The sequence below is a fragment of the Orcinus orca genome, chromosome 1 (assembly GCF_937001465.1).
Source record: "Orcinus orca chromosome 1, mOrcOrc1.1, whole genome shotgun sequence".
In the NCBI taxonomy this organism is placed as follows: Eukaryota; Metazoa; Chordata; class Mammalia; order Artiodactyla; family Delphinidae; genus Orcinus; species Orcinus orca.
In genome coordinates, this window is record NC_064559.1 from 113640158 (window position 1) to 113657549 (window position 17392).

The 17392-nt window shown below is 46.6% G+C and overlaps 2 long non-coding RNA genes across 2 annotated transcripts in view; both read right to left on the reverse strand.

The window, feature by feature from the left end:
• The window catches only part of LOC125964622 (uncharacterized), a 91920-nt gene that overhangs the window by 58599 nt on the left and 15929 nt on the right, over positions 1 to 17392 (reverse strand). The window lies entirely within an intron of this gene.
• On the reverse strand, positions 10899 to 16490 carry LOC117202059 (uncharacterized). Its single transcript, XR_004484240.2, has 4 exons — positions 14539 to 16490; positions 12902 to 13015; positions 12194 to 12365; positions 10899 to 11531 (listed from the first exon to the last, which is right to left on the reverse strand). It is a non-coding gene; the product is annotated as an uncharacterized LOC117202059 (long non-coding RNA).

A 17392-nucleotide genomic window follows, 5' to 3' on the forward strand; every position in this document is an offset into this window, starting at 1 on the left:
CATCAGCTGGAGAGGTTGTATGCCTCAGGTGCCTCCCCTGAGCCCAGGGCTGGGTGCAGCCCCTATGAGCGGAGGCACCTGGAGCTCTGCGTGTCCTGTGTTACCTGTCGTTACAGGTGCAGTGACATTTCAGGGCCTGACTCTGCCTGTCTACCTCTTTCAGTTTTAATGGTTTCTACATCTTCCCACCAGAGCTCACTTTCTCCTCTCCTCTCTTCTCCCTGGGTCAGAATAATATGATGGCTCTCTCTCTCTCTCTCTCTCTCATTCACACACACACACACACACACACACACACACACACACACACACACACACACTCCCCAACGCCGCCGAGCACACAGAAGCCCAGAACAGGGAGTGGAGTGGGAGAGCTGAGAAGTAACAGAGATGATTCCTATGCTCCCATGAGCACCCCTCCCCCCATGCTATGTGAGTGAACTTGGGGAGGGAAAAAAAGAGGATGTTCTTCCTAGGGTCCTCCTGGTCTGACAGGGGATAAATCCTCACCTCTAAGCACACATCTAATGCCCCAGAGGCCATGCAGGAATGCATACAGTAGATATTGGGCCAGCATGCGTTGGAGGGCAGCGTCAACCCAGGACATTAGCCTGAAGGTAGGGGGGCAGGAGAAAGAAAGAGGGGGCATTGCTTCAGAGGAGACAGCCGGGGACACAAGTGGGCCAGGGGAACGAGGAGGAGGCTTAGGCAGGATCAGCTGGGTAGCCCTGCTGCTTCTGCCTCTCCCATAATGAAACGTTTGCCACAGACTAATTTCTCCTCAAAGGAAACTCATTCTTAGACCCTTCATCTGTGTATTATTTCAGAGCAGTTTAGTTTTCCCTGATCCAGGGACAGGAGGAAATACCGCAGAACAGCAACCCAGATGTGATATTTATTCTTTGGTGGGATAGCATGCTCCCTTCAGCCCACATCCCCATCCCTACCCTCTCCCATCCCAGGAGATCAGAACAGCAAATGCTTATTTCATGCCAATTGCTCTTCATGGACTCATGTGTTCCTTGTAACACCATTGTGAACATACCGTTATTAACTCTACTTTAGCAAAGAGAAAACAGACACACTGAGGTTAAATAATTTTCTTAAAGGCACTCATCTAATAAGTGGTGTGACCTGGTTCAAACCCTAGTGACCGTTTTCCAAGGCCACAGTCCGAACCACTGTGCATCACTGCCTCTTGGATAAGCCACAGTCTACTTCCTCTGTATAGAGGTCACAGCAAAGCCCTCTCTGGAAGCCTGGGGCCTTGGCAGTTCCAGAAGCCCTTGTCAGGGGCTGAGGGAAGCCAGTACTTGGTTTGAGGCACATTGAGTGACAGGTACAAGAGTGGACGGGGACCTGGAGAAAGTGGACTCAGAACTACCAGCAGCCGTGAGGCACTGACAATGGGACATCAGCCTAGAGGAGCCTTGGGAGCCATTCCCTCTAGCTCTCACTTCTCAGACAAGGACTCCCAGTCCAGGGCACAGCTGACCTACCCAAGGCTGCCAAACACAGGGACAAGGGAAGACTCCAGGCAGTGTGGCTCCAAGAGAGGCTGCTATGATCCTCTTTGACTCTTGGTCTCATTCCCACTGCTCTCTCTGCCCCTCTTGGTACTCCCCCTCCCTAGGCAGTAGCTCTGCCAACATGGGACAGCTGTCCTTCCTACCCTCCAGTCTCCACTTTGACTGCTCCAGGTGAGGAGGCTGGCTGAGATCTGAGATGCCAGGCAGGCTAGGAGTTTGAGGGAGAGACAAGCTGCAGGCAGACCAACCTACTGAGAGACGTGGTAGGACCTCAGCCCACGAGGCCCTGGAACTTGCGGATCAGAGAGAGAATCACATGTTAAGTGGGATACCTTGGGTTCCTTCGTCTATGTTGACTTAAATTTCAGGTCTGTGGTTTTCACAAGACTCAGGTGTGCAGCAATGCCCAAGGCCCTGAGGGCTGAGCACCAGGTTATGGTCCAGGCACTTAATAGCTATGTGGTTTGTGAACAAGTCCTATTCCTTTATCTGAAGACTAGGATTATAATAACCCTTTCCTCAAAGAAAAATAGGCGCTGACACTGATTTTGGAAAATCACAAGTCCTCTCCTTTTCATCCTTCTCCATGTCAGTCCCCCTCTCGCCTTCCTTATTCCCACTGACCTGTCAACTAAAAGGCAGTCAGGTTGTGATCCTTCATACCCAAGTATAAGGCACATTCTCAGCCCACTGCCCCCTCTCCCTGCCCCGCATTGTTGTAAAGACTTAAAAGACAAAGCATATAGAAATGCTTTGACAATGGCCAAATGTTTTGCAAGCGTTAAACATGTCCAAGTTTGTGCAAAGACTTTTCTATAGTGTCAGGAAATCAGTGAGTTCTCAAGTCTTTTTCTTCTCTGCCAGAGGAGGGGGAAGGAGATTGTAGACCTCCTGATATGGACTGAATTGTACCCCCCTAAAATTCATAGGTTAAAAGTTTCCACAGAGTAGCTTAAGTATCCAGCTGGCTTCCCCTAGATGAGTGATCCAAGAGAGTAAGGTGACCTCGCATTGTAAGGTATACTCCCTGATTTCTGCAATACTGCTATGAACTGTGTCCCCATAAAATTTATATATTGAAGCCATAATCCTCAACATGATGGTATTTGGAGGTGGAGCCTTTGGGAGGTAATTCAATCCTGAGGGTGGAGCCCTCATGAAAGAGATTAGGGCCCTGAAATGAAGAGACACAAGAGAGATGATACATTTCTCCATCACATGAGCATACAGCAAGAAGGCATCCATCTTCAAACCAGGAAGAGCGTCCGCACCAGAAATTAATTGGCTGGTGCCTTTATCTTGGCCTACCCAGCCTCCAAAACTGTGAGAAATCAATTTCTGCTGTTTAAGCCACACAGTCTATGGTATTTTTGTTATAGCAGCCCAAACTAAGACAAACATGATATTGGTTACACAGATCAGCCATATTCTGTGTGAAAGAGGAGTATGCAGGAGCCTGAATAAGGAAGATTTTCATTAGGTGCCAACTCAAAGGCTAGCTCCCACAAGTGCCAAGGTAATTTAATAGAAAAACAATAGTCTATGCAACAAATGGTACTGGAATAATGGGATATCCATATAGAAGAAAATGAACCTCAACTCCTCACACCATATTTAACTTGAAATGGATCATAGAGCTAAAACTCTTATGTTTAGGATAGGAAAACAAAGGAGAAAATCTGTGCAGCCTTGCATAAGGCAAACATTTCTTAGATAAGACCCCAAGATCACAAGCCATAAAAGAAAATATTGATCATTGGACTTCATCAAATGTAGAGCACTCTTTGAAACAGAGTTAAGAAAATGTAAAGACAAGCCACAGATTGTGAGAAAATATATGCAAAACATATCAGATAAAGGATTTATATCTGAAATACATAAAGAACTTTTACAGCTCAATAACATAAAGCAAATAACCTGATAAAAATGAACAAAAGATTTGAATAGACATTGCACTGAAGAAGGTATATGAATTTTTAAAAACATGAACACATGAAAAGATGTTCAGCATCGTAAGTTATTAGAGAAGTGAAATTTAAAAATACAATGAGATACAGCTGGACCTCTACTAGAATAACTAAAATTTAAAACACTAGCAATATCAAAGGTTGGTGAGTATGTGGAGGTGACTGGAACTTTCATAGACTACTGACGAGAGTGTAAAATGGTTCGACCACTTGGGAAAAACCATTTAGCAGTCTCTTATAAAATTAAAAAATCATTTTTCATGTAACCCAACAATTCCATGTCTAGATATTTACCTGACAGAAGTGAAATCATATGTCCACACAGACTTGTTCAAATGTTCGTAACAGCTTCATTCAAAATAGCCAAAAACTGGGGGAAAGTCCAAATGTCCACGGACAAGGGAAAGGATAAACAAATTGCAGTGTAACCAGATGATGCAAAATTGCTCCGCAAGAAAAAGGAGTAAACTACTGATCCTTCCAACCATATGGATGATTCTCAACAACATTATGCTAAGACACATTTTGTGTCTGAAAGAAGTCAGACACAAAAGAGTTCATACTGTATGAGTCCATGTACATGAAATTCTAGAAAATACGAAAATATAATATGTGGTGACAGAAAGCAGTCCAGGGGTTGCCTGGAGCCCAGGCGTGGGGATGGGGGCGAGGGTGGGGGCGGGATGAGGTGTGGCGGAGAAGGTAGCCTGGAACAGGGCACAAAGGAACTTTGGAGGAGATGGAAATTTTCTGTATCTTGATCATGGTAGGGGGGTACAAATGTCTCAGACCGCATCAAAATGTCCACCTTAAATGGGTATCTTACTGTATATAAACTACCTCAGTAAAGTTGATTTTTAAAAAAAAAAATAAATCCATTTATTTTTGGCTGCGTTGGGTCTTCATTGCTGCGCGTGGGCTTTCTCTAATTGCGGTGAGCGGGGGCTGTTTTTCGTTGCGGTGCGCGGGCTTCTCATTGCGGTGGCTTCTCCTGTTGCAGAGCACCGGCTCTAGGCACGCGGGCTTCAGTAGTTGTGGCTCGCGGGCTCTAGAGCGCAGGCTAGTAGTTGTGGTGCACGGGCTTAGTTGCTCCGCGGCATGTAGGATCCTCCCGGACCAGGGTTTGAACCCGTTTTCCCTGCATTGGCAGGCGGATTCTCAACCACTGTGCCACCAGGGAAGCCCCAGTAAAGTTGATTCTTAAAGGTAAGGAGGCACAGCATTTATTAGGGCTCCAATTTGCACAGACAATATCTGCACCCTTCGTACCTCTCCATTTGCACCCACAAGACCCTGGTCCTTCTGCCGGGAGACTTTCCACGAGTGCCTCAGCGCCGGCCACCGACAGGAATCCAAGAGTTAACATCTTCAGCAGCTCTGGGGTATTCCTGGGCCGGGGGAGGTGGTGCGCGAGGGCCTTCACTGTCTCAGCCTCGTCGGATGTGGGGCTAGGGGTGCGGAGGCCAATCCTGCCTCGAGTGCGGAGGGGATGTTGCGCGTCCAGCCGGAGCCCCAGACCACTCGGCCGAAACGGTGACGTCTTCCGGCACCTGTCCCCGCGACGGCGAGCGTCCGCGGGCTGAACCCAGAGGACTCCGAGCCCACGTCCGCTCGGCGGGGACCCTTGCGTCCCCGAGGCCTCGGGATTGCACCGTCGCGTCCCGAGACCTAGGGTGACCTGACTCGGCGGGACGCGAGCAGGATGCCATCCACCGCGGGCCACCCGGCGCCGGGGGCGGGGGCAGGCGGGAGTGGGGCGGCCGGGCGCGCCCCGCCTAACCAGGGCCCGAGTGAGGTCGTCCGGGCCGGGTAGAAAGGAGGCGCCTCTGCCTTGCTTGGGGTACCTGAGGGGGAAGAGCCCAGCCTGGGGATGACCCGCTCTGACCCGTCGAGTCCCGCTAATCAGCGTTGGGGCTCAGCCCTCCGCCTTCCGCGGTGAAGTCGCTTCTCCGCGGGCCCGCTTCCCGAAGGCAAAGCCCTCACTCGGGACCCGACCCGCTTCTGGGAGTGGCCAGTAGCCTTCCGGGCCCACTGATCGCCCACTGAGGCGCATCTCGCGATGCAGGGGACTCTCTCTCTCGGAGTCGCTGCCTGCAGCACTCCTCCTCCAGGTTCAAGGGCTCCAGCTGGGGCACAGACAGACCCTTCCCATCCCGCCACCGCTGCCCGCAGAGACACACCTCCCTCCGCAAATCTTGCACACACAACCTTCAGTCTCCTGGACTCAACACACACACACACACACACACACACACACACACACACACACACGCACGCACACGACCCGGGACCCCGCTCTACCTCTCGCTCCCTCTCCCTCTCTTACATCTTCTTCTTTTTTTTAAATTTAATTTTCTTTTATTTTAATACAGCAGGTTCTTATTAGTTATCTATTTTATACATATTAGTGTATACATGTCAATCCGAATCTCCCAGTTCATCCCCCCACCCCCACCCCACCCCCACTTTCTCCCCTTGGTGTCAGTACGTTTGTTCTCTACATCTGTGTCTCTATTTCTGCCTTGCAAACCAGTTCATCTGTACCATTTTTCTGGATTCCACATATAGGTGTTAATATATATTTGTTTTTCTCCTTCTGACTTACTTCACTCTCTATGACAGCCTCTAGGTCCATCCACATCTCTACAAATAACTCAATTTCGTTTCTTTTTTTGGCTGAGTAATATTCCATTGTATATATGTGCCACATCTTCTTTATCCATTCATCTGTCGATGGGCATTTAGGTTGCTTCCATGACCTGGCTATTGTAAATAGTTACATCTTCTAATTGACTAATGTCTACAATTGTGACCAATTGTTTCTGTGTAAACTTAATTAAAAGATTTTCCTGGAAAGATTGTTGATGTTCACCTGGCTTACTAGCAAGCAGCTTAATCTTTAAAAATTGGTGACTAAAAGCAAACAGCGTTTGTGCGTCTCACTGACTGGTGGCTGGCTACCCAGTGGGTGCTTGTGCAGGCAGCACGGTAAACTCGACTTCCCTGTGCAGAGCGACGGAGCGAACCTCCAACCTCCAGCCTTGAGGACTGTCCTGGGTATCACTCCCAAGGAGAAAAATTCAGCGTTCCTATCCCCTCGGCCATCGATGCCTCTTGGGTAGTCCTTGGCTAGCGCTTAGGGATGGTGCAAAGTGGGACTTGGGGGCAGCTACGCTGCTCCTGCAATTTGGTCTGTCAGCTTCCGGAGCTCTGAGGGGCCCAGGGCTGCCTTGATGGCGCTTGCAAGTCTTCGCCTGTTAAGAGCAGCTTTTCAGGGACTTCCCTGGTGGCGCAGTGGGTTAAGAATCCGCCTGCCAATGCAGGGGACACGGGTTCAAGTCCTGGTCCAGGAAGGTGCCACGGAGCAACTAAGCCCGTGCACCACAACTACTGAGCCTGTGCACTAGCGCCCGTGAGCCACCACTACTCAGGTGGTGCCACAACTACTGAAGCCTGCATGCCTGGAGCCCGTGCTCCACAACAAGAGAAGCCACAGCAATGAGAAGCCCATGCACCACGACAAAGAGTAGCCCCCACTCACCGCAACTAGAGGAAGCCCGTGTGCAACAACAAAGACCCAATGCAGTCAAAAATAAATAAATAAATACATAAATTAAAAAAAAAAACAACAGCTTTTCAGCATCCTCGTCCCGATCGTCCTCCAAAAACACATCAGAGAAGGTGCTCCATCAGGTGCCTTCTTGGCTGAGCCTAGGTTCTGGTTCGTACAGACCAAGCTAGGTCTGGGAATCCATACGCATAAGAGAAGTTAAAGGGAAACTTGACCTGTACCAGAGGGAAAGGGAAGACCAATGCCCTAAACTTCCTGAGAGCTAAAGGGCAGGGATTCCTTATGGCAGGGACTCCCTGTCCCAACCCAGCAGCCCGTCCCTCCTGGGCAGGGTACCCTCCTTTCTTACCCTAGAATTCCTGGGCATGGTCCCCTGGACTTGCCACAGTCCATGTCCAAATTCCTCTTCCAGCCTTGCCTTGAAATTAGCTAAGCTTCAAATGGTGATCCATTAAAATGTCATTAACCAAAAGCACCAATTAGCGCTTAGTAAACGTTTGTTTTATAATATATGAATAGAGCCCCCAAAAGGGACTCCAGTGGAGGGGTTACAGGCCCTGGAGAAGGCTGCATGTTGGGATGCGGGGCTTTTCGTGTCTTTCAAGCAGCATATAGGCACTCACTTGTCTTGTGAATGGGGTCAGTGCTGGCACTCAGACCTCTGTGATGGTGGAAGAGAAAAGGCAAGCATCCATTAGGGAATGGAGAGAGATTTCAGAGTTTGAAAATATATTCATCTTCCTCCCCTCTCCCCTCTCTGCACTCCCAGGCAACCACTGCTTTTGGTTCAAGGCCTTATTATTTCTTTCCTGGATTATTGCTAAAACTGGTAACTAGTTTCCCTGTCTGCATAGTCACACTGTCATCTGGTCTTACAGCTGTCTAAAGTGGCAACCTGCCTCTTCCCTTGCCCCTGGGCCCTTGTAAAGTCCTCCACTGTCTTGAAATAGAACTCAAACCACACGGTGTCCAGCTTCTTTCTGAGCTCACTCTTGACTAACCTTCAGCCTCATCTCTCACCATCTCTCCTTATCCCTTATATTCCAGTCACAGCTAGCTATTTACTTGAACTTGTCTCAAGCCTTCCTCCTCTGCAAATGCTTTTCCTCAGACTTTATGCCTCCTTTCCTTCCAACACACACACACACGCGCGCGCATGCGCCCCTTTCACATGGTTGATTCCCACTCAACTTTAAAGACTTGGTCCTCAGAATGCCTTGCCTATGCTGGATTTAGTTTCTTTTCTAGATAGTTCCTCCTGTAGCACAGAGGACCCACCTCTATCATGGCGCTTATTACCCAGTCCATCCTCTGGCCCCTCTCACCTTCCCTAAGCATTAATTGTAAAGTATTTGGACTCTGAGTAGCTCAGTCCCTGAGGAGATGACCAGAATACAGTACATGTGTGGTGAAAGGATATGAGCTTTAGAAGTAAGCAGACCTCGGTTCAAACTTCCGCTTTTTTGCTGTGTAATCTTTAGCAATTTACTTAACCTCTCTTAGATTCCTTGTCTGTAAAATCAGAATAGTAATACCTACCTTATGGAATTGTTGTGAGGATTAAATGAGACAATTCACATAAAAAATGTCCACTCCTCCATTCTCACTTACCATGTGCTTTTTCCTGGTCCTGACCTCCCAGCTAGTGAGACAGCTATTGAAGGCTCTCAGGCTTTTTATTCCTCTCTGAGCATCTGCATCTATAAACTGCTGTTAATAACATTTACCTCACAGGGTTCTATGGAGATGAGATGATTCAAGGTATGCGAAACCAGTTTATTGAATGAAAATGATGTGGTAGGGCTCAAGCAGGAAACACGTTTATTCTTTATCATACCTTCACCTTTAACATCAACATAGGCATTCATTTTTGTGGTTCTGGATGAGATCTCAGGCAGTTTCTAAACAGTTTCCTGTTTGCCTTCAAGTAGTAAATAGTCCTGATCACTTTCATGCGTGGGAAAATGGAAGACAATAATTGGTTAATATTTAAATTAATACATTCATATTACTGTAAGGCAGAAATACTTGTAACTACTACAGTCTTCATTTCTATAACTGGTCATGTAGTCAAAGTTTTTTTTTTTTTAATATTTATGTATTTATTTATGGCTGCGTTGGGTCTTCATTGCTGTGCACGGGCTTTCTCTAGTTGTGGCGATCGGGGGCTACTCTTCATGGCAGTGCGCAGGTTTCTCATTGCGGTGGCTTCTCTTGTTGCAGAGCACGGGCTTTAGGTGCGCGAGCTTCCGTAGTTGTGGCATGTGGGCTCAGTAGTTGTGGCTCGTGGGCTCTAGAGCACAGGCTCAGTAGTTGTGGCACACAGGCTTAATTGCTCCACATCGTGTGGGATCTTCCCGGATCAGGGCTCGAACCTGTGTCCTCTGCATTAGCAAGCGTATTCTTAACCACTGCGCCACCAGGGAAGCCCCAAAGTTGGTATTTTTAACTTCTTTCTCTGCTATTCATTCCATATTCCCTTTGCTTTCAGCAAATACCTCACCTAGTACAGTCACTGAAAAGTATATATATTAATATATTTTACTTATATATAACTAACCTAGGCAGACAAATTATTTTCTAAACCAGCAGAGCCCAAAGTTGTGGGTCTGGGAAGCAAAAATTCCCCTAGTGGATCACTAGGAGTTACAATTGAGGAGCCATTTCCATTTCAACCCGTTGATTTTCAGATTCATGAATCCTGGCTATGGGAGGACTACAGTACTACACATATTGGTCACTGATTCAGGACATATACAGCATCCTAGGGACATTACCCAAGCCCTGCCCAGTGCCGGTGCTCAGCTAGCGTTGTAACTGAATTTCAAAAAAAATCATCCTACCATTTTTTCATGCCATTTAATTCAAGGTGATCAGGCATATTATAAGATCGGTGAATTCTATGTTCATGAGCACATTACTTCATTTGCTGTTAAATGAGTTCCTTGGTGAGAAGCTATGTTTGGTGGAATACTGTGAGAATGAATAAGATATTCTAGAAGTCCATAGATAGTAGTTTTGGCAGAAGCATGTGAGCAGGGAAGGAAAATTCATGTCCAAAGTAAGTATTTACTAGTGAGGAGAAGCTTTGCCCATTCCATGATGGCCTGTGGCTGGCTGTTCACCCTGGGAAGTGGTGCCGCACTTACGGTTCAGTGTTGGTCTCTGATAATGGGGGGCTGGGCGCTCAGCAGTGGCTGTAACCATATCGGATTTGATGAATGGAAGCTCATGTTGCTGAGCCATGCATAACTTCTATTCTTGCCACCAGGTACACTTTGTTTTTTGAGACAAACTTGGCAATCAATATTTATTTAATACAACAGGATAAAAATAACTATGACAGGGAATGCCCTGGTGGTCCAGTGGTTAGGACTTGGCGCTTTCACTGCTGTGACCCTGGTTCAATCCCTGGTTGGGAAACAGATCCAGCAAGTCATGCAGCTCAGTCAGAAAAAAACATAAAACAAAAAAAACTAAGACATTGAAAAGTTTCTAATTTTAAAATCTTAGACTGTGTACACTTTGATCACCAGCCATTGGGCCAAGACAGGGATGACTGGAGGAAATGGTTGGTTAAAGAATGTGGCATCTTGGTGTCCTGACTATAAAGATCCTCTTCTTATGAGGTTGCCCTTTGGTGAACATTCACGTGGGACATGAGTATCTTCACACTTTGTGTCAGTTTAGAGTGGTTCATCCACATACCTCTTCCGCAGACTTTCTTATCACCAATTTTCCAAACACATTCTCTCTGATACCCTGAACATCAAGTCAAATTTTTAGCCACAGCACGCACACGCGCACACACACACACACACACACACACACACTTCTTTTTAAAATTTAATTTTATTTTTTTTCACACGCTTTTTTTTAGTGTATGTCTATACCTCTGGCCATCTCTCCTTCCAGGCAAAATGAGCAACCATGTGTACTGCTCAAAGGTTTACGCACTGGAAGATTTTCCTTTACCATTATTCTTTAGGGACGGGTCCCCAACCCCTGGAGCCACACAACAGGAGGTGAGCGGTGGGCGAGCAAAGCTTCATCTGTCGCTCCCCATTGCTCGCATTACGGCCTGAGCCATCCCCCATCCCCCACCATCCGTGGAAAAATTGTTTTCCATGAAACGGTCCCTGGTGCCAGAAAGGTTGGGGACCGCTACTTTAGGGTCCTCTCTGAGTGGGGCAGCAGTGCTGCAACTTTCCACCTTCTGGTAGAAATAATTCAAATCCTGCAGAACCAACTCATACCATGCAGAACCAGCAGTCAAGCAGGTCAGACTTTTTTCATTCCTCAGTCAGCTGGTCATAGAGAACTTCTCACGAGGCCAGAGGTGTGAGAAAGAGGAGGCAGTTTTGCAGGAATAGGGGCCATGGGAACCTGAGGCACTTGTTCCTGCAACTTGCTTTTGCCTTTAGGTCTTGCTCAAGTCCAATCACGTATGAAGTCCACTTCCACCTGATAACAGAATACTGCTGTGAATGCCCATCTTTATGCCTTTATAGCCAAATAACACCCTGTTTATGATGGGCAGCTCAGGTCACCCGGTAACTTGGTGATTCACAGTCAAACATCCAGTATGTAGTAGAGCCCAATAAAATTGGAAGCTATCTGTCAAAAGGAAAATAGTTAACTGAGGAGAACAGCATAGTTTGATCCAAAATCCTAAGGGTTTGCTCTGTGATTCACCTTCAGAGGCTGCCAAAAGCTCCATACAGTGCAGACACTGTGAGAGTTCACATGGCCCGTGGGGCAGATAAGTTTGCATGACAGCCCATACCTATTGTAGAGCCTTTTCTTGTTCTGGGTCCTACTCAAAACTTGCAGACATTTGACTTTTCTGATAAATGAGAGCAGCATGTTCAAATGAAGTTTAGGATATTTTCAAATTTCAAGAGGATTGCTAAGCATTTAAGCTCTTGTTTTCTGGTAGGAGAAGCCAGAGACAGCAATTTGTCTTTCACTGTAGAAGGGGTATTTTGACATAGTCTCAGATCACTGGATCCCTAGAAAATTTGCCAGGGTGGCAAGCTCCTAAATTTCTGTGGGATTTATTTCTCACCATCTGGCATGCATGTGTCTTGCCACAGGGTCTAGAGTACTAGCAACCTTCTACTCACCAGATCCATCTAGCATGATAGCATCCGTGTAGTTGATAAAGCCTTGAGGAGGGAGAGTAAAAGTGTATTGCTGGCCCTGCCAGTTGAAAGTAAACTGCTTTGGGTGATCTTTATTAACAGGTGTTGGGGAGGAAGGAATTTTCCTCTATCCTTCTGGCTTCTTCTGGCTCATCTAAGAATTAAATTGACATGACACAGATTAACAGGAGAAAATCACACAAAAGTTTAATAACATGTATACATGGGAGAGACTCAGGAAAGCTGAGTAACTCACCAAAATGGCTGAAAACCTCACCTTAAATACCATCTTCAGCTAAAGACAAAAGAGGGTGTTGGGGATAATGATTTGGAACTTCAGAGGGGAGGAAGGAGATGGAAAAGCAAATGTTTGGTAAACAAAAGTTTGCTGCACTATGCAGAGAATATGGGACACAGAGTGGACTCTGATCTCTAAGAGTTTCCTCCACCATACCTAGCCCATGTTCTTTGCAGACACATCTCAGTGATAGCTCTATTCCTATGACAGGCCCTCTATATAAATTGTTCAGGCAGTTAGGGGTAAGGTCAAAGATTCTTCCTGAGTTTTTTGGGCATAGATTGTTTTTAGTTGGAAATAATCCACATGCCAAAGAGATATTTTAGGGTGCAAATTTTGTTCCCCTAGGCAGGTATAAAGAAAAAACATTTGCCAGATCAACAGCTGCCTACCAGGTGCCAAGGGATGTCTTCTCCAGTAAAGAAAACATGTCTGGAACAGAAGCTGAAAATGGAGTCTGCCTGGTTATGATAGCTCACTGTCATTGTCCAAGATCTGTCTGTTTTCTGCAAAGAACAAATAGGCAAGTTGAAAGAGGTAAGAATCACCACTACTACATCCTTCAAGTTCTGAAGGTGATACTAATCTTTGCAATCCCTCCAGGAATGAAATTGCCTTGAGCTTACCATTTCGGTAGGCCATTCTAGAGGTTTCCACCTGACATTGCCCACCATCATAGCCCTCATTGCATGTGCTGGTGAACCAGCATGGGGTAAGTGGGAGTGGCTCTTCTCATTCCTAACTCTAATGATTCACTAGCCAAATGTTATTTCCTGTTCCTAAAACTTTGTGCATGGCTGGTTTAAGGGTGTTAGTTCCCAAGGGAAGAATGTCTCCACCAGGGGACACAACAATGATTCTACTAAAATGAAAGTAGAGACTACCACCTGACTACTTTGAGTTTGGGTTTCAAAAATCTCAACCCTGCAGCTATAGGAAATAGGGTTTCTTTTCAGGTAATCGTAGAACTATCCTACTCCTTTACTCCTTACTTCAGCTGGGAATTTAAAAACCTGAGCTCACAATTTTCTTTCAAAGTTCTTGGGTTCACATAGAAGAAACCAATTAACCCCGTTATACTCTTTATTTCCATTAAATTGTTCAGTGGCAGCAAATACTTGGTTACCCAAAGCCTTGCCTCCTATAGGTATTTGATTACAGTTGTCTGCAGGTGATAATTAATGTATCTGTCTTGCCACTGCAAGACCGTAGGCCACGGTCTACTAGTGTCACTTTTACCATTAGCAACAGGGTCATTAATGCCTTTAAACAGATCAATCTCAAGAGTCCTATCCTTAAAGTTCTCTTTCCTCTGGAACAATTTCCAGTACCTATAATGGTATCTGATACTGATTTGATATTGATACTAATGATATTAGAAAGGGTTCAGTCAGGGAAGGAGAGACACTGAGAATATTATGAAACAAGGGATTTATTTTAGGAACAAGGCTTACACATTTTTGGAATAACTGGGGAAATCAGAGTCTGAATGGAGAAGTTGGAGGATCAAAGAATAGTCACTCATCAACCCTTCTGAAGTCAGGCATGCCCAGTTGTTAGAGCAGGATCCTAGAGAGTTGGTGGAGAAGTTTACATGGAAGTCTGTTGCCTCTGCATCTGGTGGTTGGCCTGGGGTTGCTCTTGGTCAGAAGGCCTGGGGGTTGCTAAGAAAGCTTGTTGTGGAACGAGGGAGAATGGGTACAGCCTGGAACCTGGTGCCACTTCTAACCAGGACAACCTTCAGAAAGTAATTACTACCACTGCACTTATCTCTTCTAAATCATTCACAAATTAATCTTTTGGCCAACTGTGATCAGAAACCATCAGGGAAGAGGATTCTGGAAAATGTAGTTCCAGCTTACCCAAGTCAACACAGTATAAAACCACCACCTGCCATTTATTAGCTGCTTGATCCTGAGCAAATTATTTAATGTCTATGAGTCTAAATCTCTTTTAATCTCAGGTTTGGACGTTGTCATCTAGGACTTTTTCCTGGGTTTTTGGAAGATGCCCTGCTGCCCCCACTTACCGGTACCTCCTCTCTCTGGCCACTTGTGATTCCCTCTCAGCCACATGGCTTCTGGTAGTCTTTCCCTACGTGGGGCACCTCTCCATTCCAGGCAGCCCTCTTGGGCAGTCCACATCTGGCCCTTGGAAAACATACAAACATCCATGCTCTGCTAAGCTCTGGAGGTACGGCTCACACCCAAGACAGTTTTTTAGACTCACTATCCAGGCCCACAAGCCAGCCACAATCACTGCTAGATTATTTTCAGTCCTGAGTCCCTCTGTCCCTCATACTCCAATAGCTCTTGGAGTTCTTTTCTGCAATTCCCCTCTTAAGTGGGTGAAAGACAGAATCGACACCTAAACCTTCCCCTTGGCTGGGGGAGGAAGGAAGTGACAACTCACTCCAGACAGACCTTCAATACCACCTGCCTTTCAGCCTCAGCTCTTAGCCCTCTGTTATACAGTCTGGAGGGGAGTAAAGGCCTATGGACCATCCGTTTTACAAATCTGAGATATAGTCTAGCATCTTATTTATTTTTGGCTGCATTGGGTTTTTGTTGCTGTGTGCGGGCTTTCTCTAGTTGTGGCGAGCGGGGGCTACTCTTTGCTGCAGTGCGCGGGCTTCTCATTGCGGTGGCTTCTCTTGTTGCACAGCACGGGCTCTAGGCGCGTGGGCTTCAGTAGTTGTGGTGCACAGGCTCAGTCGTTGTGGTTCGCGAGCTCTAGAGCGCAGGCTCAGTAGTTGTGGCGCACGGGCTTAGCTGCCCCGCGGCATGTGGGATCTTCCCAGACCAGGGCTTGAACCCGTGTCCCCTGCATTGGCAGGCGGATTCTTAACCCCTGCACCACCAGGAAAGTCTCTAGTCTAGCATCTTGATTTAGAATGTGGTAGCTGATCATAGCTGATCCCTATTATTCTTTTCCTCACCTTTGAGGCCTCTGTCCAAATCTTGAGATGGGAAGAGTCCCATTTAATATACTGTTACCTATATAAAGAGCCTAATGTACTTGACACAAGGTAGACATTCACTAGGAGAAGCGATTGTGTACTGCCAGTCACCCAGCATGGAAGTCAACCCAGCCTTTGAAAATGGTTGGAATCCTATCCCTCTAAGCCAGACTAAAGGGGAGTGTGTACCCTTATGTAAGGCTTGAAAGGCAGTTGCCTGTTCTTCCTTATGCCCAGTCTATATGTCTATTCCAAATACAATGTTTATAGCCATCTGAGTCCAGTAGCTTCTGGACCCAGACCCACCCTCAGTGACACATCACAAGACCAAGGAAATCAAGAACCAGCTTAGCTGCTCCCCTACTCTGAAGTCCCATCTCAGCCACAGCAGGTGGAGTGGAAACGCGCTGGGCTTTGTGCAGTCAGCGTGCCCTGGTCTGACGTACAGGTTGGCATTTGCCTTGATTAGTCAGTCTCTGTGGTGAGCTAGTTTTTATCTATTTTGAATATCAGCCTTGCTTTTGAGCATGGAGTTGCTCAAATCCACAGATGCACAGAAACACCAGCAGCATACATGCGTACACAATTACATCTTTACACATGGGTGCACTTGCAGTTACTTCCCTGAGGTTTAAAAGTAGAAGTTACATGACCTGGGCTTCCCTGGTGGCACAGTGGTTGAGAGTCCGCCTGCCGATGCAGGGGACGCGGGTTCGTGCCTTGGTCCGGGAGGATCCCACATGCCGCGGAGCGGCTGGGCCCGTGAGCCATGGCTGCTAAGCCTGCGCATCCGGAGCCTGTGCTCCGCAATGGGAGAGGCCACAGCAGTGAGAGGCCCGCGTACCGCAAAAAAAAAAAAAAAGAAGTTACATGACCTTGGGAAATGTGAACTGAGCTGATCTGGGGTGTGACAACATATCCGGGAAGGTTCCATCTGCTCCAAGTCTTTTTCTTGGCCTCTGTCTTAGTCGTTGTTTCTTCGTTTCTTTGGTTGTTAGAGCTCACAAGTGGCACTGGAAGGGATTAAAGGGGACACAAGCACAGACTCAAAAAAAAAAAACCTAGAAATTCAACATACAGTCATCATTTTCCAAATTGTCAGCGTGTATTGAGAAAGATTTGATAAAAACGCCAGGGCAGGGGTTGGCAAAAGTTTTCTACAAGGGGTCCAACAGTAAATATTTTAAGCCTTGTAGGCCGTACGGTTTCTCTGCAATGACTTAGCTCTGCTATCTCATAGTAGGAAAGTAGTCACAGACAATAATAAACAAATAAGCATGGTTACATTCCAATACAACTTTATTTACAAAGACAGGTGGTGGACCAAATTTGGCCCATGGGCCTTGGTTTGCAGCCCCCTGCATTAGGCTCCAAAGAATCCTGAAACCATCAAAACTGCTGCACAGGTCTCCCAAAGATTGACAGGAGCTCCATTCTGTCTCCTCCAAAAAGGACAAAAATCAAGGTTTATTCTAATTATTTTGTGTGGTGCTTTGGTGTTTTGATGTTCTTCTGAGTGATCTCAATTCCCCCCTTTTGTCCCTCCTCCCCTCTTTCTGTGTATATACCTCTAAAAGCTTCCCATTCTTCTTTATTCTGTCCTTTGGAACTCACAGGGTTGGGAGATTTTAGAGTGAGGCTCTTTCACATTCATCCTTGCTGAAATTCTGGCTTCTTTTCAGGGCCCTCATCTATACTAGAGTAAGAGGCAATGTGCAGTAGCATAAAGAGCACTTGTCTGGATCACTGGGCAGCACATGCCACCAGCTTGCTGTGTGACTTTGAGCAAATTACCTAACCTCTCTGAGCCTTCCTTTTCTCATCTGTCAAATGAGGGAATTGGCTAAGGTCTCTTAAATCCCTTCTAGCTCTAAGCTTGTGATTTTAGGAAGCTGCGGCTTCAACTCTAGCCAACTGTCTGGAG